Raw genomic sequence first — 10,676 nt, 5'->3', positions numbered from 1 at the left:
CGCTGGGGTTTGACAGACTTGGGCTAAGACTTCACACCAGTTTATAGATGGCGCTGGGGTTTGACAGACCTGGCCCAAGGCTGCACACCAGTTTATAGGTGGCGCTGGAGCATGACAGACTTGGGTTCTGCTGAGAACATGTGTGATGGCTGACCTTAACTGTCAAGTTGACCACATCAGAATTAATAAAACTCCAGCAGATGGATGAGGGGAGTTCTTAGTTGGATCACGTGAGGTGGGAAAGCCCACCCTAAATCTGGACACACTCTCTAGTGGCAGCCCCCGTAAAAGGACATGGAAGAGGAAGCTGTGCCTCTTGTTGCAAGCCCTCACTCCTGCTGGCAAGCGCATCTGTCCTGTTGCTTCTCAGTCCACCCATAGTGAGACAGCCATTGATGACCTACCTAGACTACAGGTTGTAGGCCAGTCCAATAAATCATATATATATATATATATATATATATAGAGAGAGAGAGAGAGAGAGAGAGATCAAAACGGTCCAAGAGCTGGCTGAATGGAATGGAGTGCCACCTGCAGAGCCCGAGTTTGCCGGTTTGAGTCCCAGGTGAGTCTGTACTGTGTGAATGTGTCTGTGTGATGTAATGTCTCTGTGTCTGTGCTGACTGTGTGTGAGTGTGACGTGTGCATGCATAATTAATCAGAAAAAAGAGAGAGATCAAATATTATATATATATATATATATTCTATCAGTTCTGTTCTATTAGAGAACCCTGACTAGTGCAACCCAGGTGTTCTTTAAAGAGAGCATCTGTTAAGCTGGGGAGACAGCACAGGGGGTAGGAGCACTTGCTGCATGGACATGAGGACCTGAGTTCAAATTCCCAGCATTCCCTTGACAAGAAAACGAAAGTGTCAATGAAAGCCTATAAACCTCGTGCCATGGTGGAGGGCACAGGAGGCTCTCAGGGCCCTGGCTTCCCGCCTAGCTCTAGGCTCAATGAGAAACTGTCTCTAAGGATTAAGGTGGAAAGTGAGAGAACAGATGCCCAAGAGCCTCCCATAGCTTCTGCACATGTGTGCGTGGACACGCACACCCACACCCACCCACTTACCTACAATATACACAGAAACACATGCATACATGTGCACATACAACACACACATGTACCTACAATATACACAGGAACAAGGCATAAATGTGCAATACAACACACACATGTACCTACAATATACACAGAAACACATGCATACATGTGCACATACAACACACACATGTACCACACATATATAACATACACGTGTATACATATACAGCACACACATGTACAGCACACATATATACAACAAATCCACATATGTTTATACAGCATGCACATGCATACATGTATCATGTACATATGCCATTTACATAAACACACCTATATACCAGGCATTTACACACACACAACATACATATGTAAAGATACCACACACAACACATGCATGCATGTAGAACACATGTGTATGTTTGTGCGTGCATATGTGTAGGCACAGGAATGCTATGATGTGCGTATGGAGGTCAGCAGACAACTTGCAGATGATTCTCTCCTTCCACCATGTGGGTTCTGGCATCGAACTCATCTTCATGCTCAGTGGCAAGTACCTTTGCTCTCTGGGCCAGCTCACAAGCCCAAAATGTTCAATTTCATGTATATATATTTACAAGTTTTCTAATGTGTAAAAAACTTTTTTTTACAAAGTGTTCAAAAAATGTGCACCCATCTTTGTGTGCACGCCTAAGCCGTGTGTGTGTGTGTGTGTGTGTGTGTGTGTGTGTGCGCGCGCGCGCGTGCGCACTCACAAGCAGAAGCTAGAAGAGGACCTGGGTAATCTACTGTTTCATTCTTCTCTCCTTCTCTTGAAACCAGGCTGGCAGCCAGTAATCCCCGCCCACCCTCGAAGCCCCGCCCACCCTCGCGTCTGGACCTCTCCAGAGCATTGCAGCCACAGAACACGCTGGCTGGGGGAATCTAACTTAAGCCCTGTTTTCATAGCTGCTCCATCTTGGGCACTGTAGAACCGTTGTTCAGACAGCATAAAGCAAGGTGGGAGGGGAAAAAAATCAAATCAAATTGGGGTCAATGAGCGCTCTCATGGCTTGGGGCAAAAGTCCCATGAGGGCAGAGCTAAACAAACTGCCAGACCAGATGGCAAAAGTTGAATGCCAGGCTGAGACCGGCAGGTGGGCATCAGCCAAAGTGTGGGCCCTAGTGAGGAGAAACCTGGTCACAGCTGGTACACTTTCCATCCGTGCCCGTCCCCAGCCAGATGGCGTGATCTCAGTGTGCCTAGGACAGGCACACACATAGGTGGGCTCAGGGCATTGGCATGGACTTCAGGGCAGAGTGGGGGAGACCCCAGGCAGTTGCCTAGTGGTCATGGGGCGTATGGTCCCTGAGTCCCAGCTTACCACCAGCTCCACTCCCCCCCCCCCCCCCCCCCCCCCCCGCATCCGCCCAGCGGCCATGCATGCTGAACACCCGCTGTGCGCTGGGCTGAAACTATCTCCTCATTCTCCTGCTTGGCACAAACCAGCCTTCACTTCCCTGAAGGTCCTCTCTCCTCTTCACCCTTCCATCTAGCTCGACATGCTTCCGTTCCCCACGCTGCAGAAGATGCTGGCCACATCCCTGCCTGCCTGTGCATCTGCATCTCCCTTTCTGTGCCTCTTCTAAGCACAGACGCCAGGTCCAGTTGCAGGTCACAGGGCAGAGGCGATGAAGGAACGCACACACCTGGGATAACCTCAGCCTCTGGTGGGCAGAGCAGACAGATGTCTCCTTCCTAGAATGCCTGGGTGCCTTGCCAAAGTCTGCCACTGACTGCTGTGTGACTTTGGTAAACAATTGCACTTCTCTGAGCCTATTTTCTTATCAGTAGAGACAGAAATACTTTATAGAGTCACACACAAGAATGAAACACAGTCCCCTTTGTATCCTCGGGTTCCTCACTCAAGCATGGGTTAACAATGCTTTCTTTAAAATTGCTTGTGAGGCTCAAAAGTACTTGCTGCACAGGCATGAAGACCAGAGTTCAGATACCCATAACCCATGTCAAAGCCGTGTGGATGTGGAGGCCGCCTGCAACCCCAGCCCTGGGAGGTGGAGCAGGGAGACGGTGAGCAAGCGGACAAGGAGAAGAGCTGAGCAGTGAGTTCCAGGTTCAGCAAGGAAGAGAGCAACCGAGGGCCTGTACATGCATGTAAACACATGTACATCCGCACCTTCACATGCCAAGACATGACCAGCGTGCACATATGCATGCACACCCCCACACAATAAATAAAAATAAACAGACAAACAATACATTTTAATTGCATTTGAGGACTGGAGACAGCATAGGAGTAAGTACCTGCCAGAAGGTCATTAGAACTTGCGTCCCATACCCAGCAACCACGGAAAAGCCAGGCCTGGTGGTACACACAGCCAGTGACATGGAGGTGGGGGACACATGAGGGCCACTGACCTGCTGGCCTAGATGGGTGGGGAGCCTCTGATTTCAGTGACAGACTGTCCCATAAAACCGAGTGACGCTGTCTCAGGAACAACACCCACGGCCGGCATCTGGGCTCCTTACACACACACACACACACACACACACACACACACACACACGTGTGTCCCAAGCCAGGCACGATGACTGCACCTGTAAGCCCAGCTCTAGGCTGCAGCAAGGAGCCAGCTGGTCTATGGAGTCAGGTGTTTCTTCCTGTTCCTCAAGGAAGCTGCTGTCAGTCGCCCCAGGCAGCAGCAGGAGGCACCTTTGCTAATAGCATGTCTTTGTCTTTCAAATTCCTTCTGCTGGCTCTGCGTTTGAATCCTCGGAGTTTGGCATTGGCAGATGTCTGCCAATCTCTTCGCTCTTGCTGCCCCTTTGGCTAGATGGCATGGCGTCTCTGTGCCACTGAAATGTTGATGAATCAACCTGCCAATTTGTTAAGGTGGCCACGAGGATTGGTGGCTCCTTTGTTTGTTGAACAAATATTTTTACGTTATCAATCTTAAGGTAGAGTCTCAGTATGTAGACCATGATGGCCTCGAATTCACAGCAATCCACCTGCCTCTACCTCCCACGTGAGTAAACCTCGTGCATCACAGTGTCCAGCCTTGAGCAAGCATTTATTGATGGCTGCTATGGTTTGGATCTGAGTTATCTCCAAGAGTCATGTGTTGTAGGATTGGTCCCCAGTGAACTATGAGCAGAGCTGGGCCTGGGAGGAGGGGGTGTGCTTTGTGAGGCTATGATGTCATCAGTGGGTAATCCATTGGTAAGGGCTACTTAGAGGGGTGGGTTTAGTGAGAGGAAGTCAGGCCATTATGGGTGCACCCTTGAAACGGCTTCTAGAGCCCCAGTTCTTTCCCTTCTCCTCTTTGTTGTCAAAATTTGGGATCATATAACTTATATCAAGATGCAGTATACAGGGCTGGTGAGACGGCTCAGTGGATGAAGACATTTGCCACCAAAACTGATCATCTTGAAGTCCACCCTGCAAACCCACACAGTAGAAGGAGAGAACTGACTCCCATAAATTGTCCTCTGACCTCCACAGCACATGGCAGCAGTTGCCTGTGACTGTGTGTACACAGGACATACAAGATAAAGATCAGAATTAAAAATATATAAATTAAAAGATATATTGTATAAATTATCAAAGAATAAATTTAAGATATTTTTTTTAAACCAAGGCTTTTAAAAAGTTTTGACTTCTGATGAAAAGCTGCATTTGATCACTGGTTTGCACACATGCACGTGAATACAAACACACAAATGGTCTTGGGGAGAATTAGGAGTGTGCATAGTCTAGTCACCCCTTCTTTTTCGTTGCTGTTCTATTGAGTCAGGGTCTCATGTAGCCCAGGCTGGCCTTGTAGCTAAGGCTTATATTCAACTCCTAATCCTCCTGCCTCCATTTCCTGAGTGCAAGGATAACAGGAATGCACCACAGTGCCTGAGCCAGAACATGGTCCTGTTTCGAATGTCTGCCTTGGTCTGTGTAGGGAAAGGGGCAGTCACGAGAAAAGAGGAAGAAAGAAACGTGAGCTGTGAGGTGAGTAAGAGCGTCTCCCATGCTTGTCCTGGCTTTAAGTCTGCTGTTAATAAAAGCAATGTATGGGAGAGAAGGTTCATTTCTAGCTCACAGTTGAGGACCAGTTCAGCACAGTAGGGAAGTCAAAGCAGGAACTTGAAGCAGCCAGTCACATAACAGTCCAGAGAGCATAAACGTGCCCACTCATGCTCAGCCTCCTCTAAGTCTATACAGTCCAAGGTGCCCTGCTTAGGGAACAACGCCACCCATGGTGGGCTGGGTCTTCACACATCAATTAGTGTAATCCAGACAGCCCACAAAGAGGCTGACCAGATCCAGACAGCCTCCGACTGGAACTCTTCCCAGGTGATTCTAGATTGCAGGATGAAAACCACCATCAACCGCACAGCTCATGTGTGTGCAGTTAACATCCAAAATCTGTAAAGATGCATTTAGGAAGAAATCCATCAGAAGTGAGAGGATCCAGACACAAAGGCCACTCACTATGAGGTTCCATGTACGGAAACAGAGCACACATGACTCACAGGACCAATGGCAGACAGTGGTTGCTGCTGCAGCCCGGGTGGGGACAGGAGTGACCCAGATTGGTCTCTGCTTCCTGTCTGGGGTGGTGGGAGATTCCCAAGGCTACGTAGGGTGACAGCCGCAGCACCTCACGGGTGTCCTAAGTACTGTAACAGTTTTGAGGAGAAATCAAGCCAGGTGTCGTGGCTCAGAGGGAGAGGGAGAGGGACATCAGAGATGGTTCGACTGGTATAGCGCTCGCCACACAAGCATGAGGAGCTGAGTCTAATTCCTCAGAATTTCTACAAAAGTAGTCAGGCACAGTAGCATCTGTAATCCCAACCTGAGCTGACAGAGACGCATGGATCCCTAGAACTCAGAGGCCACCAGCCTGGCAGAATCTGCAAGCTCTCAGCAAGAGGCCTTGTCTCAAGAAACAAGGCAGACAGACTGAGGAAGCCTCTGGCCTCCACACGCATGGGCACACGTGTGCACACATGTGCACATGCAGCTTCATACATTGCACACACTCCTGAACTATGTGGAAAGAAGGAAGAGGAAGGAAGCCACACATTCTCCTGGGAGTAAATTTAAAAGTCGCCTATGATTATGGAGCTCGGGTTGCCCACCCCAAGCCTCCCAGGTGCCCTGTTACTGTCCCCAACAGAGAACCCTGATGCATAGGTGGGTGACTGTGAGACCTCCAGGGTCTCCCATTCCAGCGAGACTACTCGGTATCTTAGCAATCCTGGCGGTTCTCACCCTGGCCTGGTAGAATACAAGAATCCTCAAGAAACCCCCCACTCACCATCAATCTCCCAGCCTGGGCTGCTGTCCAAGGTCTGCCTTCCAGGGCAGTGTTTGGGGACTGGGGAAGGGTGGCTCCACCCACTGGTTAGAGCAACCCTTTCACCACCAAGATGAACTTGGCATTGCCTGAGGGGTCAGAGTGAGCTGCCTGGCAGCTCTGAACTGTCTAGTACTGTGAAGACAGCCTGGATTGAAAGATCCCAGAATAGAACCTTCCTCTTTGGCCCTTCCCGGGGCCTCCTTGGAGCCTATAAGCTACCACCACCCCCACCACCAACAACATAGCCAGGAGGACTAGCACACATCCATATCCTAACTCAGAAGGCTACACAGAAACCCAGTCTCAGAAAAAAAATAAAAATAAATAAATAAATTAAGCAAAAAAATAAACTAAATAATTCAACTCCTATGCTAGAGCCTAAAGTGGCCGCAGACAATGCAGAACAGTCCTTTGCTGGACACTGCCCCATCATTTCTTTCAATGTCAAATTCACCCTCTTCCTCCTGCCCCCAAGGACCACTTATATGGACTCTCTGGGAAAAGATGACATTGAACTAACCCATCTTACATGGAGGGAAATTGGCGCCTGCGCAGGGTGGCATCTTTATGATCCTCTGTAGGTTTTTGCGTCTTAAGGGAAAACAGAACAACAGAGATAAATTCAAGCATTCCGGAAGGGGGGATCTCCCTGCAGCCATGGGTGAGATGTTGAGGAGGGGAGAAACTTGAGGCCACATAATTGTGGAGCACAGGTGTGACAGCTAAGCACACCTAATGACCTGAGATCACCCTAGAAATAAGTTGCAAGGGACATAAGGAGGCCATGTGAAACCGCTAACCCCAAACCAGACCAGGTTCTGGGCAGGGTTTATTCAGATGTGCCCTTGGCCTTGGGCTAAGAGCAGAGGGTTCAGGGTGTGCTGGCTATTCCTGCTCCCCCAAGCTGCTGTGCTCCAGTCCTATTCTGGTTTGGCTTCTTGGGCCAGATCTCAGGGACACATCCCATGCCCCTACCCTGCAACAAAGACATGAGATTGCTGGGGGAATGTGCATCCCAGTCCCAAGGGGCCTGGTCCCAGGTCCTGCAGGGGATGTGTGTGAGGCTGTCAGCATGGAGAAACTCGGAGGAGAAAAAAATTCACAGGTAAAGAGAAAAGGAAAGAGAGGAGAGTCGGAGACAGACAGGAGAGCTATAAAGAGAAAAAACAGAGGAGAGGGACAGAGAGGGAAAAAAAAAGACAGAGTAAAGGCCAGAAACAGAGAAACAGAGAGAGGGGGAGGGAGAGAGGGAGAGAGGGAGAGAGGGAGAGAGAGAGAGAGAGAGAGAGAGAGAGAGAGAGAGAGGAGAGAGGCCATTCAGAGTTGTTCTTGTCCAAAGTCCCAAGGACCTCCGACCCAGCAGCACCAGAGACCATGTGGAACCGGTGTGGTCAGGGAGCCTGAGCTGGGGACCCCCAAACCCCAGCCACGGGGACGCCCTGGGAGCTACCAGGCTGAGAAAGGACAGGCTGCCTTCTGGACTTGGGCCAGTAACTCTCACAGCTCAGTCACGTGTGCCCAGCAGGTGGCAAAGACACTGGTCGCCAGGGGCTGCAGACCCAGAGCTGAGAATAGTTAGAAGAAAACGGATTTGGGGGCTGGGGATGTGACTGAATGGCAGAGTTCTTTTCATGTGCGAGGCCCTGGGTCCCAACGCGCCCCCTCCCATAAAACCATTTTAAAGAGAGAAATAAGTCTATTCACTTACACACACTTCAAGAGAAACTCTTCAGAGAAAGACGTGGTTTGTTTTGTTTTTCAGAGAATCAAATAAAATTTGGAAATCAACTCAAAAGAAAACTTATTCACAGAGAGGGCTGAAGATCTATTGCAATATAAAGGAAAACCGAGCTCCTAGTCGAACGCCAGGCCCTACCCCAGGCACCCCACTCTGAAGAGCCCTGCTCACCTGCATCGGATCTAGTGGGTGCCTCGGCCAGTTCTCCCAGAGTCGCGAGGATCCCACCTGGTCAACGCCGAGGCTTGCAAGCAGCGTGTGGTACACCGACCCATGGACTAGCCCGAGGGGTGCATAAAAGAGCTGCGTGGGTCGCGGAGACCTGCGCAGCGAAGCCAGTGTGGAACAGGGCAGCTGCTCCAGCTGTGGCGCGAAGGAGGGGGAGGCTTCTCCGAAGCTAGGAGGAAGGCTGGACAGACCGAGCCCTGTGATCATTCGCAGCCAAGTGACCTTCCAACCAGGAGCTGAGAGCAAGCATCCCCCATCGCTCCTTGCAATGGGCTTTTCTTGGTTTTCTGTGTCCCTTAAGGTGACTTCTCAATACGGAACAGAACTAAGGAAGGGAGGGCTTTCGAGGGGCTGGCATTTTGAGAAGCAGAGCTGTGGAACCCCGGTTCCACCTACCTGTTCCTGCCGAGGCGGTAGGAAGGCAGGAGGCTGTCCGGAATTTCAGCCACGTCCCCTTTGCCGATGGCGACCTAAATAATTCATGCTTTTAGAAAAACAGTATTTAGGGTGCAACTGCTAATCCATGCCCTGGAAACAGGTTTCTTCTGCTTTGACCCCCCCCCCCCCCCCCCCGCCAAAGAGCGACGTTGCCGCAGCAGGACAGAGAGAGGGGAAAGCGGCTCGAGGGGCTCAGGGTCATGGACTGCGTGCATCGCGCTTGTCTGCAACTGAGCAGTGAGACTAAAGATCTTTTTCTCCTCTTTAAGGAATGGAACCCAGGATTTAGAAAATGCTTAGAAATGCTAGGCAAGGGGTGTACCACACCCCAACCAACGCTTCCCGCGATTTACTTTACTTACTCACTGAGTGGTTGATTGTTTGTTTGTTTGTTTGATTGATTGATTGAGGCAGGATCTCACTACAGAACCCTGGCTGTGCTGGAACCCGACCAGACTGGCCTCGAACTCTCAAAGATTCGCCTGCCTCTGCCTCACGAGTGCTGGGATTAAAGGCGTGTGCTATCACTGCCAGATCCTACTTACTTCTTTTTGAGGCAGGGTCTCACTATGTAGTCCAGGCTAGCTTAGGATTCTACATCCTGCCTCAGCGCGACGCAGTACTGGGATCACAGACTTCGGCTGCCACACTGGACACCTGCGTTTCTTTTTAGAGTTGATAGTGTTGTTTTTCCCATAAGAAGCAGCAAGGGGCCAGCAAGATGGCTCCCTGGGTAAAGGTGCCAGCCTCCAAGTCTAACAACTTCAACCCTGGGACCACATGGTAAATCTGTGACTAATATTTAATAGGGCCACCCCAGCCCTCGATTCTGTAAGACGTTCTCTAACCTCTTCACATGCACGTGTGCATGCACACACACACGCTGGTGCACACACACACACTCACACGCACACACACTTTAAGCGAATGCCAGTCTCTGTAATTAAGAGCAAACACTGCTATCACAAAGGACCGCTCACTTCCCAACAACCCAGCCAGGTGGTTCACAGCTTCTGTTAACTGTGGCTCCAGGGGATGTAACACCCTCTTCTGGCCTCTGAGGGCAGCTGCACTTGTGTGTGCATGCACATATATAGAAACAAAAATGCATCTTTTTAAATAATATCCCACACACAAAAGAAGGGAGGGACAAGAACAGACAAGGAAACAAAGCTTGCTGAAGATGTTGGGAACACCTCCGCACCAGGGTTGTCTCACTCTTTGCTTCTGTTTGGGGGCCCTCAAGATGGTGCCAGATAAAGAGCTTGCTGCCAAGCCTGACACCTGAGTTCCATACCTGAGACACTGTGGTGGGAGGGAAGAAGCTTTTCTGACAGTTACAAAGGAAGGTCTCCTGAGGTTGACCTCTGACCTCCATGCTTACCACACAATGCGCGCGCGCGCACACACACACACACACACACACACACACACACATCTTTACCAACAACAAAAACTGTTTCTATCTGAAGAAGTGTGGAGGTCAGCGGAGTGAGAAGAGTACAGCCCCAGGCTGGTGGGATCCGGTCAACTGCTGAGGGAGAGGGAAGGAGGGAAGGAGCCCCTCTGTGCCTTGGTCCAGGGCTGACTCAGCGGCAAAGTGAGAAGGTGGATGAGGTTGCTGAAGCAGAGGCGGCTTCTTTACTTCCACTCTTTTTGCCCCGTGGAAGCAGCCAGGGTCTGTGAATGAATAGGCATTGACTGTACAAAGCGATCTCTGGGTGTGTGTGTATGTGTGTGTGTATGTGGGTGTCTTTCTGTGCACACGCATGCTCCTAGAGCCCAAAGAACACCCCCAGTTATTGGCCTGGAGTTCACTGTTTAGCTTAGACTAGCTGGCCAATGCACCCCAAGGATCCACCTGCCTCCCC

The sequence above is a fragment of the Microtus oregoni genome, unplaced genomic scaffold, assembly GCF_018167655.1.
Source record: "Microtus oregoni isolate MIOR12 unplaced genomic scaffold, Mior012 000014F_ref0000157, whole genome shotgun sequence".
In the NCBI taxonomy this organism is placed as follows: Eukaryota; Metazoa; Chordata; class Mammalia; order Rodentia; family Cricetidae; genus Microtus; species Microtus oregoni.
Note: the sequence above shows the minus strand (reverse complement) of the source record.